Below are 23,863 nucleotides of genomic sequence, written 5' to 3' on the forward strand. Positions count from 1 at the left end.
ACAAACAGTCGGAGGCAGGGTTACCACGGCAACGACCATCCTCTGAGGTGTGTTGTGTCGTAATGAGGTAAGGCTCTGACAGGCCCACAGTGGCGACTCTGTCATGTGGAATGAGGCCAGCAGGGCCTGACGGCACAGGCCAGCCAACTCACACACAGCTCCACACGCTGGACTGGAGTAGATTAGCACCCATACAGTACACACCACACAGGACAGGAGTATATTAGCACCCATACACACCACACAGGACAGGAGTATATTAGCACCCATACACACCACACAGGACAGGAGTATATTAGCACCCATTCACACCACACAGGACTAGAGTATATTAGCACCCATACACACCACACAGGACTACCCATACACACCACACAGGACAGGAGTATATATGCACCCATACACACCACACAGGACAGGAGTATATTAGCACCCATACACACCACACAGGACTAGAGTATATTAGCACCCATACACACCACACAGGACTACCCATACACACCACACAGGACTGGAGTATATTAGTACCCATACACACCACACAGGACTATCCATACACACCACACAGGACTGGAGTATATTAGCACCCATACACACCACACAGGACTACCCATACACACCACACAGGACAGGAGTATATTAGCACCCATACACACCACACAGGACTATCCATACACACCACACAGGACTGGAGTATATTAGCACCCATACACACCACACAGGACTGGAGTATATTAGTACCCATACACACCACACAGGACTATCCATACACACCACACAGGACTGGAGTATATTAGCACCCATACACACCACACAGGACTGGAGTATATTAGCACCCATACACACCACACAGGACTACCCATACACACCACACAGGACTGGAGTATATTAGCACCCATACACACCACACAGGACTGGAGTATATTAGCACCCATACACACCACACAGAACTACCCATACACACCACACAGGACTGGAGTATATTAGCACCCATACACACCACACAGGACCATCCATACACACCACACAGGACTGGAGTATATTAGCACCCATACACACCACACAGGACCATCCATACACACCACACAGGACTGGAGTATATTAGTACCCATACACACCACACAGGACTATCCATACACACCACACAGGACTGGAGTATATTAGCACCCATACACACCACACAGGACTGGAGTATATTAGCACCCATACACACCACACAGAACTACCCATACACACCACACAGGACTGGAGTATATTAGCACTCATACACACCACACAGGACCATCCATACACACCACACAGGACTGGAGTATATTAGCACCCATACACACCACACAGGACCATCCATACACACCACACAGGACTGGAGTATATTAGCACCCATACACACCACACAGGACCATCCATACACACCACACAGGACTGGAGTATATTAGTACCCATACACACCACACAGGACTATCCATACACACCACACAGGACTGGAGTATATTAGCACCCATACACACCACACAGGACTGGAGTATATTAGCACCCATACACACCACACAGAACTACCCATACACACCACACAGGACTGGAGTATATTAGCACTCATACACACCACACAGGACCATCCATACACACCACACAGGACTGGAGTATATTAGCACCCATACACACCACACAGGACAGGAGTATATTAGCACCCATACACACCACACAGGACAGAAGTATATTAGCACCCATACACACCACACAGGACAGAAGTATATTAGCACCCATACACACCACACAGGACTACCCATACACACCACACAGGACTGGAGTATATTAGCACCCATACACACCACACAGGACTGGAGTATATTAGCACCCATACACACCACACAGGACTACCCATACACACCACACAGGACTGGAGTATATTAGCACCCATACACACCACACAGGACTGGAGTATATTAGCACCCATACACACCACACAGGACTACCCATACACACCACACAGGACTGGAGTATATTAGCACCCATACACACCACACAGGACCATCCATACACACCACACAGGACTGGAGTATATTAGCACCCATACACACCACACAGGACCATCCATACACACCACACAGGACTGGAGTATATTAGCACCCATACACACCACACAGAACTACCCATACACACCACACAGGACTGGAGTATATTAGCACCCATACACACCACACAGGACTGGAGTATATTAGCACCCATACACACCACACAGGACTACCCATACACACCACACAGGACTGGAGTATATTAGCACCCATACACACCACACAGGACTGTATTGTGTCTGTGTAATGCTGTGTGGTGTTGTGTGGTGCTGTATTCAAGAGGTCAAATCCTACAGAATTCTCCACATAGTCATTTGTCCCAGGGCCATTGAACTGTTCAATGCTCAACTTAAGGGAAGATGAGAGATAGACTTCTCTGCATAGTCTGTTTGCCTCTTCACCCCCTCCATGTTTGGATACTGTCTGTCCACTAGCCACTTTTACCACTGTCTTTCTGCCTCACTGTTCACTGTTTTGCGTGCTATATTAGCACATTAGCACATATGCATAACCCCTCCCTCCATGCCACAGCCGAACTGTGGCCACACTTATACCTTTTCTTAAAATAGTTAAATATATAGATATATAGACTTTATTTCTGCATTGTTGCACTGTTGGACTTACTCATTTGCACTATCACCATGACCACTATCACCATTGCACTATCACCATGACACTCACTCACACAGAGCACCTTACCTTACCTTACTATGCACAGAGAATCACAGGCTCAGTCCCTGCCTCAGTCATTGCAAGCGCCTCTTGATTGATTAATCACCACTATGTGGATACTGTTTTTAGAATTGAGTTAGATTAAGTGTTAGTTAGTATAATTTGTATTTTAGTATATTCTTTATCTTCTACTGTCCTTATTGCTTAGTTGTGTTTTTATATTATATACTTTAATTACTTTTTCTGCTGTTAATGAATGTGTGTGTGTTGTCTGTATGCTACTGAGACCTTGAATTTCCCCTGGGGATGAATAAAGTATCTATCTATCTATCTATCTATCTATCTATCTATCTATCTATCTACATGAGCCCTTTTGAGGGGAACCCTCTGACAAAGTCAGCCGATTACATGCAGACAAATGTGTTCCATAATGCCACATCTCATAATGTGCGTTTGTGGGAGTGGCCATACCACCATCAACATGTAACGCATATCAATAGCTCTTCTTTTCCATGTGCTCTACCTGGCCTTCTTTTCCATGTGCTCTACCTGGCCTTGAGAGACTGTGTCTGTTTGCGCCGTGTAAACAAAGTGACCAAGCCCATTATTACAGTGTCTGGGGAACTGTGTGTGTGTGTGTTTGTGTGTGTTTGTGTGTGTGTGTGCGTGCGTGTGTATGTTTGTGTGTGTATGCGTGCGTGTGTGTGTGCGTGTTTGAGTGTGTGTACGTGTGTGTGTGTGCGCGTGTTTGTGTGTGTGTGTGCGTGTGTGTGCGTGTTTATGTGTGTGTGTGTGTTTGTGCATGGAGGGGGGGATCTGCAGGGGTGGAGGGTGTGATAACATGTGTGACTGTTTCCTGTGTAAGTGCTAATGCCTGCTGTGTCTGCATTTGTGTGTGTGTGTGCATGTGTATATGTGTGTATCTGTGACAAATGTGAAATGTGTAAATTATGTTTATAGTATTTCTGCATATGTGGGCCTTTATCTTATTCATGATGCCAACATGGACAGCAATGAGTTGGTGCATCTGAGGGAGTGTGTATGACTGTTGAGAGTCAGTGTGTGTGTGAGTTTGTGTTTGTGTGCACGTGAGCTTGAACATGAACTTCGGTGTGTGCATGATTTTCATGTGCGCGTACGTCCATTTACTGTATGTGTGTATGTGTATATGTGCATGTTTGTCTGTATGTGTGTATATGTGCATGATTGTGTGTGTGTGTGTGTATGTTTATGTGTGTGTGTGTGTGTGGGGGGGTGCGTGTGTGTGTGTGCGTATGTGTGTGTGTGGGTACATGTGTGTGGGTGCGTATGTGTGTGTGTGCGTATGTGTGTGTGTGGGTACATTGCGTATGTGTGTGGGTGTGTGTGTGGGTACATGTGTGTGGGTGCGTATGTGTGTGCGTATGTGTGTGTGTGGGTACATGTGTGTGGGTGCGTGTGTGTGGGTGCGTGTGTGTGTGGGTGTGTGTGTGTGTGTGTGCGTGTGTGTGTGTGCGTGTGTGTGGGTGCGTGTGTGTGGGTGCGTGGGTGTGTGTGTGTGTGGGTGCGTGGGTGTGTGTGGGTGTGGGTGTGGGTGTGTGTGTGTGTGTGTGTGTGCGTGTGCGTGTGTGGGTGTGGGTGTGGGTGTGGGTGTGTGTGTGTGTGTGTGTGTGTGCGTGTGTTTGTACTTAACAGCTGAGTCATGGTGGGGTGCTGCTGTGTTCCATCTCTCTCTCTTTGTTTTTCTCTGTTTCTCTCTCTCCCTCTCTCTCTCTCTCTCTCTCTCTCTCAATTCAATTCAATTCATTGTGCTTTATTGGCATGACTGTTCAGGTTACAATTTTGTTACAATAGGGGACATTAATAATAATTATACTAATAAAAATGATAAGATGATAATGTAAATAATAGAGGGAAGAAAAAGTAGGTTAATAGAATAGTGAAATTGGTGGGGGGGGGGAGAAGATAAACAACAGTATGGGTGGAATCACTGGCTTACGGTTGCATTTCGTCTTTCGTGACGGCTAGTACATATTTTCCAGCTGCCAGTGCAATTTCTGGAATTTCGCCCAGGATATATTTTAGCTTACCCTCGTTATTTTCATCGAAGATTTCAGGGCGTATGGTACTTGCTTTTGTAAGGAAGGTTTCTCTGAGGTCTGTGTAAAATTTGCATTCTGTTAGGAAGTGTAGCTCTGTTTCTATTTTACTTTCCTGGCAGTGGTGGCATAGGCTGGCCTCTCTTGGTAACCAGGTCTGTTTCCTTCTACCTGTTTCGATGTTCAGATTGTGCTCGCTGAGTCTGTACATAGTCAATGTTCTGGACAATTTTGTGTCTTTGAGCGTTTTTAGATATGGGGCCAATTCATATTTGTGATTAATTGCAAGATAACATTCAAGTTTATGTTGGGTTTTTGTGATTTCTGTCCAATATGATATATATTTTTCTTTTTCTTTTTCTATGATAGAATTTGGACGGATTTTATTCGCTAATTGAATTGAATCTTTTTTAGTTTTGGGCGTTGTCAAATTAATTGGAGTGAGATTACTGTGCTTTAAGATGAATTGATTTAGGGGACTTTTCTCTATATTTAATTCTGAGCTTTTTAGGGCTTTATAATGTAATGAATTGGGGTCACTAAATTGTATGTGTTTCCAAATTTTTAAAATTCTTTTTTTAATTTTGATAATTAATGGGAACTGGCCCAGTTCAGCCCTGCAGCCATTATGTGGGGTATTTCTGTGAGCTTTAAGAATGTTTTTGCAGAAATCCATGTGCAGGGCTTCAATTGGGTGTTTTTCCCAATCCGCAAAATCATATCTTGAAAGTGGTCCCCAAATTTCGCACCCATAGAGGGCAATAGGTTTACCGACTTGGTAACACTTTCTATGAAGGTTGTATTTATAACGCCCTATGAATGCATTCATAATGTTTTATAAGGTGTCTATAAAGCATTGTAATGCTCATTATTACCATCTATATGTATTCACAAGTCATCATAACCAACTTCATGATGCATTATGACAACTAATTATGAATGATTATAATTTTAATCTGAATAATGCATTATAAATATGTCAAGATCTGCCGACTCACTTGTCAGTTTTATGATGCATCATAACTACTTCTCTCTGCTAAATGCGTAGTGATGCATAACGAGTTTTGACTTCTACTGTAGTCCTATATATCTAGAGCTATAAGTATATGTAATAAAGTTATAATAATTTATACATCTCCCTACAGCACACAATTATAAACAGCTATGCAATATCGTAAGTGTTATTTGTCAGCTCTAAGTAAAGTGACAAGAATATGACCCTATTAACAGATATAAGTTCACTGAGTAATTAAAGGGTGCAATGAACTAAGTACTGAGTCTGCCATCTTTACCCCATATGCACAATATTATAAATTACTATGTTAATGTCATTGTCAATGTCAGGTGTTATTTGTCAGCTTTAGGTAAAGTAGAGCAAATGAGGTGTTGTTATATATATAGATATAAGATCATTATAAGCAAATATGAGGCACAATGAAATGAGAGACATGAAAATAGAAAATGAAAATAAAGTGAACTAAATGCCTTTTGTCTTTATGTCCAGGCTCTCATTTCATTGTGCCTCATATTTGTTTATAATAACCTTATATCTATTTATAACAATACCTCATTTGCTCTACTTTACCTAAAGCTGACAAATAACACCTATGACATTAACATAGTAATTTATAATATTGTGCATATGGAGTAAAGATGGCAGACTCGGTACTTAGTTCATTGCACCCTTTAATTACTCAGTGAACTTATATCTGTTAATAATAGGGTCATATTATTGTCACTTTACTTAGAGCTGACAAATAACACTTATGAAATTGCATAGCTGTTTATAATTGTGTGCTATAGGGAGATGTATAAATTATTATAACTTTATTACATATACTTATAGCTCTAGATATATAGGACTACAGTAGAAGTCAAAACTCGTTATGCATCACTACGCATTTAGCAGAGAGAAGTAGTTATGATGCATCATAAAACTGACAAGTGAGTCGGCAGATCTTGACATATTTATAATGCATTATTCAGATTAAAATTATAATCATTCATAATTAGTTGTCATAATGCATCATGAAGTTGGTTATGATGACTTGTGAATACATATAGATGGTAATAATGAGCATTACAATGCTTTATAGACACCTCATAAAACATTATGAATGCATTCATAGGGCGTTATAAATACAACCTTCATAGAAAGTGTTACCAACATGGGTAACCATATTCTTATGGGAATATTGGTTTGAAATGATTTTTTGATAGCATATAGAGATCGTTGTGCTTTTTCTTTTAGGTTTTTTACTGCCAAATGAAATTTTCCTGTTGATGGAGATCCCTAAATAAGTATATTCCTGTTGAGTTGATGGAGATCCCTAAATAAGTATTTTCCTGTTGAGTTGATGGAGATCCCTAAATAAGTATATTCCTGTTGAGTTGATGGAGATCCCTAAATAAGTATATTCCTGTTGAGTTGATGGAGATCCCTAAATAAGTATATTCCTGTTGAGTTGATGGAGATCCCTAAATAAGTATGTTCCTGTTGAGTTGATGGAGATCCCTAAATAAGTGTATTCCTGCTGATTGATGGAGATCCCTAAATAAGTGTATTCCTGTTGAGTTGATGGAGATCCCTAAATAAGTATGTTCCTGTTGAGTTGATGGAGATCCCTAAATAAGTATGTTCCTGTTGAGTTGATGGAGATCCCTAAATAAGTATATTCCTGTTGAGTTGATGGAGATACCTAAATAAGCAGTGTTGGGAGTAATGCGTTACAAAAGTAATGCAATTACTGTAATATATTGCTGTTTGCGGTAACGCGGTAATGTAAGGCATTACAAAAAATAAATTGGGTAATATTTACTCGGTACAAACTTCAGTAACGCGCGTTACAATGCAGTTTAACCCAAAATGAAGCGCTTGTTTTGTTTTGATACATATTAGCAAACACCACGGGAGAACAAGGAGAAAAAATCCGTAGAAAAATAGTAGAACGTTATCTCCTGATACTGGTTGAATATGACTGTGGCTGCAGCAGACTCGCAGGCGGACTCTATTTGCGGGATGGACATAAGCCTACGCTCATTATTTTCAGCTTGTCAGAGACAAGGCTATGAAGAACATAATAGTTAGTGCACTTTGTGTGCGAAACCGAAAGATCTCTCAGCTCGCGAAATAGCACAAGTAAATTAATGAAACATCTAAAGTAGTGCCACGCTAATCTTTTTGATTCTTGATAAAACACAAACTATGCTGTTGTGCATGTCAGCTTTGTGTTGTGAACTTGAATTGAAGAGAATAAAGGGATAGAAATGCAGAAAAAGATTGTGTAGCCTGGCAGTGCCACCGCTCCCACCACGCGCATCACGCACTTTGCGTTGGGCACCAAAGGACAGAGGGGGCACCCAAATGTAACCAATGAATAGTAGCTTTACTGCAAACTACGTTTCACTCTTCATCAATAACGTTTACAATGTCAAAATGCACTAACACGATGTTACATGCAAGTTTGATACCTTTTGGGTTCTCTCAATCACCACGTAGTACTAGAATTGGTGGGTCTTCAATCATTCGTTTTCCAAGCATTTAGGCTACATGAAGCACATGATATGCTGAGTCGACTGAAACGCATTCCATTCAGATAGCTAGGTGGATACCAGGCTCATAATTCACTTGTATTCGCAAAACGAAATGTGAAGCAACATGTCATTGCATACTTCCATTTCCAAAGCAATGAAGGTTGCTTAAAACAACTTAACATTGTGCATATTATTGTTAATATTGTGCTATCAATGTAACTCAAACAAATAAGGCTTGTAAACAAGAGCTGGCAAAAGGGCATTATGACAACGTAAAGATCAATGCTCTTAAAGTGACAGTGCACCATTTATAAGTAAAACAGCATTTCTTCAGAAATTAATGTTTAAAAATACACAGTAATGGTCTGTAAATAATAGGCCTTTTATTTTACTTTAGGTGTTTGAGTTATCATTTAAATGTCACTCACTCAAAGCCACTCACATAGGGCACCGAAATGGCCAGCAGGCCACCATCTTGACATGTCTTTATTAAAGGAACCGTATGTAAAAAATGTATTTCAATTAATCATAAAATTGCCCTGATATGTCACTTGAGATTAAGAAATCATGTTCATTTCAAATTCTTATATCACTGACAACAGTAGTCTGGCCAGGATATTGTCATTTAAAAAGTGAAGTTGCAGCCCTCAACTGATGTTGATGTTGTCATGTTGTGTTTTGGCCTAATGCGCCACCCTCCACCTATCTACTAATCACAAAGTCAGTAGTGTTTCGTCATCCGGTTGCCAACTCTGCCAGTCAGAGGGGAGGGGAAGGGGATACACCGCTCTACAGTAATTTGAAAATGATTGTAGTACCCGTTTTGGCCACAATCTTACATACGGTTCCTTTAAGCTTTGATTTACAATATAGTAGGCTCTCTATTGATTTTAATGAGTAGGCCTAGGCCTTAAAGTTACAGTATTTCTATCACAATTTACCAGACTTTGACCTTTTGTCGGTTTTTAACAAAATTCTGACTATGATTGTTCCTTGTATTGCATTATGAGCACTGCGCCTATTGCATTCTACTGTTGCCTTAAGCCTAGCTCAGTCATTATGCTATACCACATCTCCCTCCATTGGAAGAGCAAGCTGCATTGAGCGTAATAAACTGCATTTAGAATGGCAAATCCATATTTCTAGATATTTTGGTGAAAGTAACTTAAAAGTAATGCAATAGTAGTGTAATGCCTTACAATTCAGAGACAGTAATATTATAATGTAACAAATTACTTTGAAATGACAGTAATAAGTAATGCATAGTACATTACGATTTTGAAGTAACTTGCCCAACACTGTAAATAAGTGTATTCCTGTTGAGTTGATGGAGATCCCTAAATAAGTATGTTCCTGTTGAGTTGATGGAGATCCCTAAATAAGTATTTTCTTGAGTTTGTTCGATTAGTTCTTTGCAAATTGAAAATTTCATAATTTTGTTATTTTTGTTTTTTCTTTGGAAAACTACAACTTTTGTCTTTTTTAAGTTAAATTCACCTTTAGTGACCAATTTTCCACGAAAATCTATCATCTCTCTCTCTCCCTCTATCTCCCTCCCTCCCTCTCTCTCTCCCTCTCTTTCTCTCCCTCCCTCTCTCTATCTATCTCCATCTCTCTCCCTCCCTCTCTCTCTCCCTCCCTCTCTCTCCCTCCCTCTCTCTATCTATCTCCATCTCTCTCCCTCCCTCTCTCTCTCCCTCTCTCTCTCTCCCTCCCTCTCTCTATCTATCTCCATCTCTCTCCCTCCCTCTCTCTCCCTCCCTCTCTCTATCTATCTCCATCTCTCTCCCTCCCTCTCTCTCTCTCTCCCTCCCTCTCTCTCTCCCTCTCTCTCTCTCCCTCCCTCTCTCTATCTATCTCCCTCCCTCTCTCTATCTCCCTCTCTCTCTCTCCCTCCCTCTCTCTATCTATCTCCATCTCTCTCCCTCCCTCTCTCTATCTCCCTCTCTCTCTCATTCATAGACCTCATCTCTCCACTCAGCAGGGGAGTTGCTGCATTGATCAAACACTCAGCCCTGCATCCCACACACACACACACACACACACACACACACACACACACACACACACACACACACACACACATACACTACAGATCTGGGGACCTGGTAATCAGCCATCACCACCACGCCACACACAAACACACTCACAAGGGACATATTTCCCTACATCATATTATCTTTCGTCTAGCTGACCCTCTCGTCCTGAATAACTCACTGTGAACTAACCGCAAGATCCACCTGGAGCCACACGGGGGTTAAATGCCTTCGGGCCCCTGGGATCGAACCCACAACCTTCGGGTGCGACACGCTGAGGGCCCCTGGGATCGAACCCACAACCTTCGGGTGTTCCACTTGGAAGTTCAGGTCCTCCACACCGTGTGTGTGTTTGTGGGAGTGTGTGTGTTAATGTCCACAGCGCTAACAGGTGCAGCTCGTTGGTTTATTAGCCTGAGGTGCTCATTTGGTTTGAACTACTTTGCCAGTCATGTGCAGAATAAGAGCAATCTCCAGTAATAAGCTTACCGGTGCATCATCATTTTTAATAACTAATCTGCGCACTAAAGTGAAGGCGGGAGATTAAGAGATCTGTGTGTGTGTGTGTGTGTGTGTGTGTGTGTGTGTGTGTGTGTGTGTGTGTGTGTGTGCAGCTAATGAAGCTTCAGGGGGTGCAAATCCTGCATCAGATAAGGAAGCCAATCATATTTAGACCCTTTAGAGGGATTGGGAGCGAGCTCGCTGGTGAACTCCCACTGCTGAACCCACAGGCCGGACTCTGGAGGAGTGGACGAACGGATCCTCACGGTCCTCTCAGCAGGAGAGGGAGAGAGAGAGAGGGAGAGAGAGAGAGAGAGAGGAAGAGAGAGAGAGGGTGACAGAGAGAGAGGGAGGGAGAGAGAGGAAGAGAGAGAGAGAGAGGGTGACAGAGAGAGAGGGAGGGAGAGAGAGGAAGAGAGAGAGAGAGAGGGTGACAGAGAGAGAGGGAGAGAGAGAGAGAGGGAGAGAGGAAGAGAGAGAGAGAGAAAGGGTGACAGAGAGAGAGAGAGAAGGTGAGGGGGGGGGGGACACATCTTATTTCCTCAAACTGTGAGATTTTCCATGACTGAAGCATGTCTTCCCAGCACGTCAGAGCGTTAAATATAACCAACCCCCCCCCCCCCCCCCCTCCAACACACACACACATTCCACGGCCTGCCCTTTTCAAACGCGTCTCATGAAGGAGACATACACATCCGTAGCTCTCCACGGCCAGTGTGGTGTAAAAGCGCCACAATGCTCCGGAGTGGAGCGTGACGCGGCGGGCCCGATTTGGAAGCCATTGTTCAGCAGGCAGCACACACTCCCCGCACCGAGCTCTTATTCTCGGGTTTGTTTAGCTTCCTGTGTGTGTGTGTGTGTGTGTGTGTGTGTGTGGGCGTTGGGGGGTGGGGGTGGTGGTTCTTTGATGTCCGGGAGGAGTGGGAGTGGAGGAGTGGTGGTGATGGGGAGGGTTGGGGAGCACAAACACACACACACACACACAGAGGGAGAGAAAGAGAGAGGGAGGGAGAGGGAGGGAGAGAGAGAGAGAGAGGGAGGGAGAGAGAGAGGAAGGGAGAGAGAGAGAGAATGGCTTGGTGATAGGAGAGAGAGAAAGGGAGGGAGAGAGAGGGAGGGAGAGAGAGAGAGAATGGCTTGGTGATAGGAAAGAGAGAGAGGGAGAGAGAGAGGGAGAGGGAGGAAGGGAGAGAGAGAGAGAATGGCTTGGTGATAGGAGAGAGAGAAAGGGGGAGAGAGAGAGAGAGAGAGAGGGAGGGAGAGAGAGGGAGGAAGGGAGAGAGAGAGAGAATGGCTTGGTGATAGGAGAGAGAGAAAGGGGGAAAGAGAGAGAGAGGGAGGGAGAAAGAGGGAGGAAGGGAGAGAGAGAGAGAATGGCTTGGTGATAGGAGAGTGACCAGGGGACAGGGGCTGGGCCGGAGGTTGGGGGAGGGGGGGTGGGATCGGTGTCACTTCCTGTCCCTCTGGGAAGGATGACACAGGAGGCAGCAGAGGAAGGAAGGAACACACGGCTTCTGTGATGTGGATTCAAAGGCTGGTCTCACGCTGACCATCTCACGCTGACCGTCTCACGCTGACCATCTCACGCTGACCGTCTCACCCTGACCGTCTCACCCTGACCGTCTCACGCTGACCGTCTCACGCTGCCCGTCTCACGCTGACCGTCTCACCCTGACCGTCTCACCCTGACCATCTCACCCTGACCGTCTCGTCTCACGCTGACCGTCTCATCTCACGCTGACCGTCTCATCTCATGCTGACCGTCTCACCCTGACCGTCTCACGCTGACCGCCTCACGCTGACCGTCTCATGCTGACCGTCTCACGCTGACCGTCTCACGCTGACCGTCTCACGCTGCCGTCTCACGCTGACGTCTCACGCTGGGTTCCACAGTCTCCACTTACGCACGCAGCGTGGCATTTGGAATGCTCCATTCCGAGTAGAACACAACCCCAAACCAAATCCCACTCCGTGTTCTCAAGCTTCAATGATGCCAACGGCCTACAGTACCTCATAAATGACCGTTACGGTATAAGGGCCTACAGTACCTCATAAATGACCGTTACGGTATAAGGGCCTACAGTACCTCATAAATGACCGTTACGGTATAAGGGCCTACCTCATAAATGACCGTTACAGTATAAGGGCCTACAGTACCTCATAAATGACCGTTACGGTATAAGGGCCTACAGTACCTCATAAATGACCGTTACGGTATAAGGGCCTACCTCATAAATGACCGTTACAGTATAAGGGCCTACTAGGGGTGTGAATCTCTCATGTAAAAGACGATACGATTCACATCTAGATACATGGGCACGATTCGATACAAGAAAAGATACATGTTCATAAAAAACGATTCAGTACGATTCGATGCGATGCGATTCGATGCAGTTCGATGCAGTTGAAGAATGGAAAGCATTCTGAAAGATTTTTTATCATTTGCTTAAGGTGCACATTAATTTTATATTATCAATTATCATGGTCATGTCAATTAGGCAAATACAAATGTGTGAATATGATTATCTTAACTGAGGTTTGTATCCTATACTATATTGAAATGAAAAAAAGAATATTCATTTCAGCCAAACAAAACAGCCAAATACAACATAAAAAGACATTTTTATAGACTTTATAGATTTTCTAGAGTTATATCTGATTGTTTTCAATGAGCTGTAGCCTATTGTTGAGGTAAGACAATACCAAAATAAAATCAAGTCTGAGTGAATATGAGCAAAATAATAATAATTTGTAGCCTACATCGTTTTAGCAGCAAGGGTCAAATTATTCTTTAACTTTAAGGAAATCCCTTCATCAAACGTAAGGCTACTCTACAGACTATCGTTGCCATTTAGGAATGCTATAGTAAGTGTTTAATTTCGCGCTACATTTTGACAAACAAAAGAGTAAAAACTGTCAAACACCGACAGAGTGCGAGTTGTCACGTGCTTAAGTTGCAGTAGATGTATGGGTAATGAAGTTCTTTGACTACTTTGGGCAATGAGTGTAGCCCAAAACGAACTATATTACCCACAAATCCGTGCCACGTGTAGTTTCAAAACAGGAAGTGGGATGAACGCGCTGCTTGCAACGTAAATCAGTCTAAGCGAGCAGAAAAGGTTGTGAACCGATTTGTAACAAGTAAATCGATATAACGACCGGTTCATTTCAGTTTTATTCCGATACGGGGCTTCACATATCGATGTAGCCGTATCTTACACGTTAAAAACGGATACCGATACGTATCGGTTAATCATTACACCCCTAGGGCCTACAGTACCTCATAAATGACCGTTACGGTATAAGGGCCTACAGTACCTCATAAATGACCGTTACGGTATAAGGGCCTACCTCATAAATGAACGTTACAGTATAAGGGCCTACAGTACCTCATAAATGACCGTTACGGTATAAGGGCCTACAGTACCTCATAAATGACCGTTACGGTATAAGGGCCTACAGTCCCTCATAAATGACCGTTACGGTATAAGGGCCTACAGTACCTCATAAATGACCGTTACGGTATAAGGGCCTACTTCATAAATGACCGTTACGGTATAAGGGCCTATCTCATAAATGACCGTTACGGTATAAGGGCCTACCTCATAAATGACCGTTACAGTATGATGTATCTTTGAAGTGCACCTGTATTGCTATAATGTGCAATTGAACATACAGTACAATGTGCAACTGATCCAAGGTAAATCATAATAATAACCTCTATGGTTTTTGGGGTTTCGGTTTGACTGGCCCCTCAATATCAGTATAGTCATTAAGCAGCACACACACACAGAGTATAGTTCTTAAGCAGCTCACACACACACACACACACACACACACACACAGAGTATAGTCCTTAAGTAGCACACACACACACACACACACACACACACACACACAGAGTATAGTTCTTAAGCAGCTCACACACACACACACACACACACACACACACACACACACACACACACACAGAGTATAGTCCTTAAGTAGCACACACACACACACACACACACACACACACACACACACACACACACACACACACACACACACACACAGAGTATAGTTCTTAAGTAGCACACACACACACACACACACACACACAGAGTATAGTTCTTAAGTAGCACACACACACACACACACACACACAGAGTATAGTTCTTAAGCAGCTCACACACACACACACAGAGTATAGTTCTTAAGCAGCTCACACACACACACACACACACACACACACACACACAGTATAGTCCTTAAGTAGCACACACAGACACACACACACACACACACACACACACACACACACACACAGAGAGTATAGTCCTTAGGCAGCACACACACACACACAGAGTATAGTCCTTAGGCAGCACACACACACACACACACACACACACACACACACACACACAGAGTTTAGCCCTTAAGCAGCAGCACAGACACACACACACACACACACACACACACACACAGAGTATAGCCCTTAAGCAGCACACACACACACACACACACACACACACACACACACACACACACACACACACACACAGAGTATAGCCCTTAAGCAGCACACACACACACACACACACACACACACAGTATAGCTCTTAAGAAGGCCTTATGTCCTTAAGCAGGCAGCGGCTTTGAATATGAGATTGTTGTGCATTGCAATATACAAAGCAGGAAAAGCCACAGTGCGCTAGATTCAGACAATATCATGCTTTCTAACGCCATGATTGCCAACGCACCAAGTCTCTGAGTGCTCTCCTGCGCTCATTATCACACACACACACACACACACACACACACACACACACACACACACACAAAAACCTACACAGAATGTAGGACACAAACAAACCTCCACAGAATGTAGGAGTCATGTCAAGTGCCTGGAGCACTGTGCAGGAGAGGCTCCTATGATGTGTGTTGGTGTGTGTTGGTGTGTGTTGGTGTGTGTTGGTGTGTGTTGGTGTGTGTTGGTGTGCCTCAAATGTTCTCTCCCACTCGTCCCCGTTCACCTGTACAGGTGAGATACAGTACACCTGTAGCAGTTACATCACTAACACTTCACCAAACCACAAAGACTGTGCTGTAGCTAATACTACAAGCACAATGCAGGTGGCCTAGGTCTTGACATGTAGCCTTACTGTATGTCTTCACATATAGGCCTATTCACTTTCACTGGAAGGCACTAATTCTATAGCTTATAGTGCATACAGACATTCAGCAAAGCCTTGCTTTCAGTCGGACATGTGACTAACATTTCGTACGCCATTCATGAAAATCTGGCTCAAGGACATGCACATCTGTGTGTGGGTTTTCCGTCCACTAATATGAGTCAAACATGGATATAATCATAATCTAGGGAAGAGTTTTCATCAGTTGTGGGATCAAAATGTATCCAAATAAATTGTTTAAATTGTAATAAACTTCAATAGCGTTATACTTTATGTGAATCAAGAGTTAATCTACTTCCTTCAAGCGAATCATACTTTGTGAGCATTAGAAGATTGAATGCACATGTGAAGTGTTTCCTGTCAGGATCTCTTATTTGAGTGGTCAGATGGAAACCCAGCTTGTGGCACACAAAGCCTCCACAAATTCACTTTGGAATTGTCTAATGAGGGGCTTGAGCTGCACTCCTGTTGTCAGGACAACAGCCGTTTGTGTTCTCACTGGTCAAGCTGGACATGAGAGCATGAGGCTTCAGGTCTCAGGCCAGAGGAGGAGGGGAGGAGAAGGAGGAAGACCCTGCCGTACTCCCCCTCCTGCTCCTCCTCCTGCTCCTCCTGCTCCACCTCCTCCTCCTCCTCCTGCTCCTTCTCTGAGGGTCCAGATCCTAGGGTTCCTGCCCTACTTCTCCAGACCGTTCGGCTGTCCGCACCGGCGCCTAATCCTGGTCCTGAGGGAAAATGTCCCACATCCCAGCACTGCGGAGGCCATGGGGTGCAGGGGGGGGGGGGGGGGGTACACACACGCGCACACACACACACACACACGTTTACCCTGGGGCTCTTTCTACTACCACAGGATCAGGCCTTTATGAGATATGACAAAGAAGAATTACTGTGTGTGTGTGTGTGTGTGTGGATGGGTGTGGGGGTGTGTGTGGATGGGTGTGGGTGTGTGTGAAAATGTGTCACTTTGGGGGGAAAGAGAGTGATGATGTGGGAGATATCAGCTGGACTTCCGTTGTTAATGCACATTTTGACCATTTCAATAAGAAAACCTGACTGGACACGCATTCCCATACAGGCTTCTAATGCGCATAACAATCTGATTGACGGGAGGGGGGAGGATTGACTGTTGACTTGCATAAGTATAACATGATTAAAAATGATGAAAACAGTTCTACATACTGTACATGTTTTCATACACGTTGACGACCTGATGCCCACCACTGTCCAGAACGCCACTGTCCAGAACGCCACTGTCCAGAACGCTTCCCTTAATCAGTGCATTTTAACACAGTGGACAGAAACACATGCAGGCTTCTCATAAATACACTTAGAATATATGAATGAGTCACAGCTAGATAGGAGACACAACTAGAGAGGAGACACAACAGGAGACACGACTAGACACACAACTATAGACACAACTAGACACACAACTAGAGACACAACTAGAGAGGAGACACAACTAGAGACACAACTAGACACACAACTAGAGACACAACTAGAGAGGAGACACAACAGGAGACACGACTAGACACACAACTAGAGACACAACTAGACACACAACTAGAGACACAACTAGAGAGGAGACACAACTAGAGACACAACTAGACACACAACTAGAGACACAACTAGAGAGGAGACACAACTAGAGACACAACTAGACACACAACTAGAGACACAACTAGAGAGGAGACACAACTAGAGACACAACTAGAGAGGAGACACAACTAGAGAGGAGACACAACTAGAGACACAACTAGAGAGGAGACACAACTAGAGAGGAGACACAACTAGAGACACAACTAGAGAGGAGACACAACTAGACACACAACTAGAGACACAACTAGAGAGGAGACACAACTAGAGAGGAGACACAACTAGACACACCACTAGAGAGGAGACACAACTAGAGACACAACTAGAGAGGAGACACAACTAGAGACACAACTAGAGAGGAGACACAATTTTTACCATTTCAATAAGAAAACCTGACTGGACACGCATTCCCATACAGGCTTCTAATGCGCATAACAATCTGATTGACGGGAGGGGGGAGGATTGACTGTTGACTTGCATAAGTATAACATGATTAAAAATGATGAAAACAGTTCTACATACTGTACATGTTTTCATACACGTTGACGACCTGATGCCCACCACTGTCCAGAACGCCACTGTCCAGAACGCCACTGTCCAGAACGCTTCCCTTAATCAGTGCATTTTAACACAGTGGACAGAAACACATGCAGGCTTCTCATAAATACACTTAGAATATATGAATGAGTCACAGCTAGATAGGAGACACAACTAGAGAGGAGACACAACAGGAGACACGACTAGACACACAACTATAGACACAACTAGACACACAACTAGAGACACAACTAGAGAGGAGACACAACTAGAGACACAACTAGACACACAACTAGAGACACAACTAGAGAGGAGACACAACAGGAGACACGACTAGACACACAACTAGAGACACAACTAGACACACAACTAGAGACACAACTAGACACACAACTAGAGACACAACTAGAGAGGAGACACAACTAGAGACACAACTAGAGAGGAGACACAACTAGAGAGGAGACACAACTAGAGACACAACTAGAGAGGAGACACAACTAGACACACAACTAGAGACACAACTAGAGAGGAGACACAACTAGAGAGGAGACACAACTAGAGAGGAGACACGACTAGACACACCACTAGAGAGGAGACACAACTAGAGACACAACTAGAGAGGAGACACAACTAGAGACACAACTAGAGACACAACTAGAGAGGAGACACAACTAGAGACACAACTAGAGAGGAGACACAACTAGAGAGGAGACACAACTAGAGACACAACTAGAGACACAACTAGAGACACAACTAGAGAGGAGACACAACTAGAGACACAACTAGATGTAACGGATGCCAGCTAGCTTAGCTGTGCTTGTGGAACGTTGGTAAACCTCACTCCCCGACGCCTCAAGAGTACTGCTGGCATGCGAGCCAGTAGCCTGGGCTATTGGCTCATTTGTTAGCGCGCTCGCCTCCCAATCCGAGGTGCTGCTGTTCGCGGGTTCGAGTCCGGGCATGTGCAGGGCTGAATCGCGCAGGTTCAACACAACGCAGGTTACATAGAGACACAACTAGAGACACAACTAGACACACAACTAGAGACACAACTAGAGACACAACTAGAGAGGAGACACAACTAGAGACACAACAAGAGACACAACTAGAGACACAACTAGAGTAGAGACACAACTAGAGACACAACAAGAGACACAACTAGAGACACAACTAGAGATACAACTAGACTATCTTTCTAGATGACCAGGGTCTGGAATCTCCAGGCTCGTCAAACACTGACCTGTAGTATACTGTATCTGATGTGGTCAAACACTGACCTGCAGTGCTGTATCTGATGTGGTCAAACACTGACCTGCAGTGCTGTATCTGATGTGGTCAAACACTGGCCTGCAGTGCTGTATCTGATGTTAACAGAGCTCTGGCTGCAAGGCAGTGGGCAGATTTCCTCTCCCTCAACAAACCTGTCTGGCCTCATACCTATAGAGTGTTCTAGATTCTGTCCTCAATACCTGTAGAGTGTTCTAGATTCTGGCCTCATACCTATAGAGTGTTCTAGATTCTGTCCTCAATACCTGTAGAGTGTTCTAGATTCTGTCCTCATACCTATAGAGTGTTATAGATTCTGTATCAGACAGAATGTATAAATCTGGCTGCTTTAGGCGTCCCAACAAATAGCCCGCCATGAGGATAACTAGCGTTGCTGCGTCCACTTGAGAGTAATTAAAGTGCAATGCTCAGTCACCATGAAGCCTCTCCGGCAGGCCTTTTGATGATTACAGCCAATTAGCCTCTATGCTCAAATGCTGCGTACGCATTCATTTTACGCTTGTTTGAGATCCAGCACTTGTGTATCAACACACAGGTAGAGTAATTCGAGAGCTGAAATACATGACATACAATCAAGGCCACTGTTCATTAATACAGTACGGGTTTATTATAAGATATATACCCCCCCCCCCCGCCCCCATGCCTGACTGCTCACTTCATTAACCACTGATTGAAATGAAAGCCAAACTGAGACAAATGTTATCTTAACAGCGTATTCTGTGATTCTAATCCAAAGCATCTGTTTTTAAACTCACTTAATTGCTTCTCCCGCTGCTCTAGCTGCCTGTTGTGTGTATAAGTATACTCTTTTGATCCTGTGAGGGAAATTTGGTCTCTGCATTTATCCCAATCCGTGAATTAGTGAAACATACTCAGCACACAATGAGGTGAGGTGAAGCACACACTAATCCCGGCGCAGTGAACTGCCTGCTACAGCGGTGTCGGGGAGCAGTGAGGGGTTAGGTGCCTTGCTCAGGGGCACTTCAGCCGTTCCCACTGGTTGGGGATCGAACCGGCAACCCTCCAGTTCCAAGCCCGAAGCCCTAACCAGTAGGCCACAGCCGCGCTATGATGCTGATTGGGCAGTAAGGGCCACCACACACCGAGCTATGATGCTGATTGGGCAGTAAGGGCCAGCACACACCGAGCTATGATGCTTATTGGCCAGTAAGGGCCAGCACACACCGAGCTATGATGCTGATTGGGCACTGAGTCGCCTTGTGTTGCCTTTGTGTGGCGAGAAATAGTTGCAACGCACACACTGCAAAGACACACAGCTCACCGTCAACTCACACGAAGGCTCTAGTGTGCTGCTTGCCTTATATGCAAATACATAGGTACAGATAAACAAACAGCCTCATAAACAAATACACAGGCACAGATAAACAAAGCATAAACAAACTCTTGCTCACCAAAGACAGTGCATAACAGGCCTATGTCTGTACTTCTATTTAGGAATATGAGGGAAAACGGGCAAGTTGCAAATGACCCTGGCATGGTCAGTCCTGGGGTTCAAATGACCCTGGCATGGTCAGTCCTGGGGTTCAAATGACCCTGGCATGGGGTTCAAATGACCCTGGCATGGTCAGTCTTGGGGTTAAAATGACCCTGGCATGGTCAGTCTTGGGGTTCAAATGACCCTGGCATGGTCAGTCTTGGGTCTTTTAGTGACGTTGCAAATGACCCTGGCTTGGTCAGTCATGGGTCTTTTAGTTGGGGAAGAAAGAAAGAGGTGGAGGAGAAAAGAAACTGAGAAAGTGCCTCATCTAGAGACAGAACACACCACAAGGACCGTGTTTAGGATATGTTTAGGGATATGTGATGATAACACTGTGTTTCTTGACAACAGGTAAGCAAACTGAACTACTAATCAGAGCAACACTTTTACCCACAGCAGATTCAACATGTCACATCGATCATGACATGTCACATCGATCGCAAACAAGCCGACGGTGGTTGGTGGGGTTTGACAGTGCTGCGTACACCGCAATTATAATTGGGCCACAGACATCGATTAATCAACTGACCCAACATTGTCAGACATCGATTAATCAACTGACCCAACATCGTCAGACATCAGTTAATCAACTAACCCAACATCGTCAGACATCAGTTAATCAACTAACCCAACATCGTCAGACATCCGACCGTCAGCAAGATGTGTGTCCCCTCTAAGCCGACGGATATCACAGAATAAAGATTCACAGAGACTAGAGAGAGACTCAAGAGTGGCACGTACGCTTTCCCAGAGACTAGAGAGAGACTCAAGAGTGGCACGTACGCTTTCTCTGCTGACTAACAAACAACCCGCATCTTCATGTCAAATTGAAGTAGGACTAGAAACACATTGTCTGAGATGCAGTCACTGTAATTAACGTAACATCCACCACATGCTGAGATGGAAATGTGTGTTAGAGGTGTATGCTTAGAAAAATGGTAGCAGAAAAAAACAGATAACCTTGGACTTATCAATAACCAACACTCCAACCAAAGTGATGAACAGAGCTGTGCCAGTCAGCCTTCCTTTTGAAAGTGCGAGAGCAAAAATCCCATCAGCTCTCATGAAACAACGTCAGATAGAATGCCTGTGCCAGCCTGCTCTAGGAGTAGAGTGAAGAAGTATTGGAGTCAGGGAAACAGCCTCTTAGATCTCTCTCTCTCTCTCTCTCCCTCTCTTTCTCTCTCTCTCTCCCTCTCTCTCTCTCTCTCTCTCTCTCACCCCCCCTTAAGCTGAAACGGTGGCTTCTCTGACTGCTACTGCATGGTTCCCCTCCTCTCTCTTGGCGTTCAGAAAGATTCGTTGTTACATAATTCTCTCAGCCTCCGTCTGTCTCTCAGAGGAGAGTGAGCATGTCAGGCACATCCTGCGGATGAACAACACCAGGCCTTTTTTCAAGTTAGTTACGATCACTCAGGCCTTTTTCACATGTTAGTTACGATCACTCAGGCCTTTTTCATTCTTTTTCACATGTTAGTTACGATGATGTCAATATGGACAGATTTACAAAAGATTTACTACATCAGACACTTGAACTTTTGCAGGGTTGAATAATTGAAACATCTTATGTAATTTTTTTAAAATATGCAATCATAGCTCAGTGGCATCCAAAGGGGAATTCTGATGGGACATAAATATTTGAACATAATTTAGAACAATGTTTTTTGACATATGCATCTCCATGTAAGAGTGGACTGTGTGTACCTCTGACAAACACACACACACAAACAATATACATACAAATGCATTCAATACATACACACACACACATATACACACACATATACACACACACACCACAACTCCATATTTCACTGGACTGGGCGTTGTAGTAAAGTGAGTGAGTAGTACACCCATCTAGCTGAGATCCTGAATGGTCAGTGGTTTTGAAAAGCATGAACTCTGGCAGTGCGCCCACTAATCCTGTGCTTACTGCCCCCTTTCATCTTGCAGGGAGCAACGAGAGAGAGGATCATGGACCAGGACTGGGGCCCACAGAGAGGAGGAGGTGGAGGGAGGGGGGTGGAGAGGAGGAGGAGGAGAGGGGAGGGGTGAGGAGGAGGTGGAGGAGGAGAAGTATGAGGAGGAGGAGGAGGAGGAGGAGAATGGGGGGGAGAAGAGGGGGGGGGAGTATGAGGAGGAGGAGGAGAAGTATGAGAAGGAGGAGGGTGAGACCAACCTGGGCCGGAATATTCTAGATTGTACAGAGATCCCGGGGGTGAGGCCCAACATTCATAAGAAGAAACTGTGAGGGGGACAGTTCTATCTGAGTTGACGTGTGATTTCCATGCATAAAGTTCTAAACGTCAGTGCATTGTGTATTACGTGTGACTTCCATCCATAAAGTTCTAGAACGTCAGTGCATTGTGTATTACGTGTGACTTGCTTTGTGGTTTGAGCTTCGAAGGTCAACTGGGAGCCCTGAAGGAGAAACAATAACTGATTTTCTATTAAAGGTTAGCAGCACCGACTGAATGGATATCTCTCCATTGCCATAAAGGTCAAGCAATTTGCACTCCACCCCTAGAGGTAAGAGAATACCAGGACAGATTGCTAACAGGCAGCTAATGAATTTGACCACAAGGGCTATTCAATCTGACAAGAGGGAGGATGAACACTGACCAGTGCTTCAAATGTTGACTGCTGCAAAGCCTAAGGGGTGTTACGCACACTGTGACTGTGTGTGTGTGTGTGATTCTATAAATGTACAGAGAAGCCAAGTCGGTGCTATGGCTGTCCCACACACGTACGTTGCGGCCTGCATGTGAAGTCGAGGGCTGTTTTCCCTCTAAACCACTGGGCATCAGAAGCCTCTGTCTGCTTCCATGCAAATGCACTCAAAATAGACTTGTTATGCCTTACCATGGCAGGG

General features: G+C 44.4%; 1 long non-coding RNA gene across 1 annotated transcript in view; it reads left to right on the forward strand.

Moving 5' to 3' along the window:
- LOC143131562 (uncharacterized) overlaps positions 1-22,994 on the forward strand; it is a 26,562-nt gene extending 3,568 nt beyond the window's left edge. The window contains exon 3 of the long non-coding RNA XR_012988123.1: positions 22,945-22,994. This is a non-coding gene — a long non-coding RNA (uncharacterized LOC143131562). The remainder of the gene's footprint in view (positions 1-22,944) is intronic.
- Positions 22,995-23,863: the final 869 nt, after the last annotated feature.

The sequence above is a fragment of the Alosa pseudoharengus genome, unplaced genomic scaffold (genome assembly GCF_046254945.1).
Source record: "Alosa pseudoharengus isolate Yale_2024_CS ecotype anadromous, Long Island Sound unplaced genomic scaffold, YU_APseudo_1.1 YU_APseudo_1.1_scf_18, whole genome shotgun sequence".
Lineage (NCBI taxonomy): Eukaryota > Metazoa > Chordata > Actinopteri > Clupeiformes > Clupeidae > Alosa > Alosa pseudoharengus.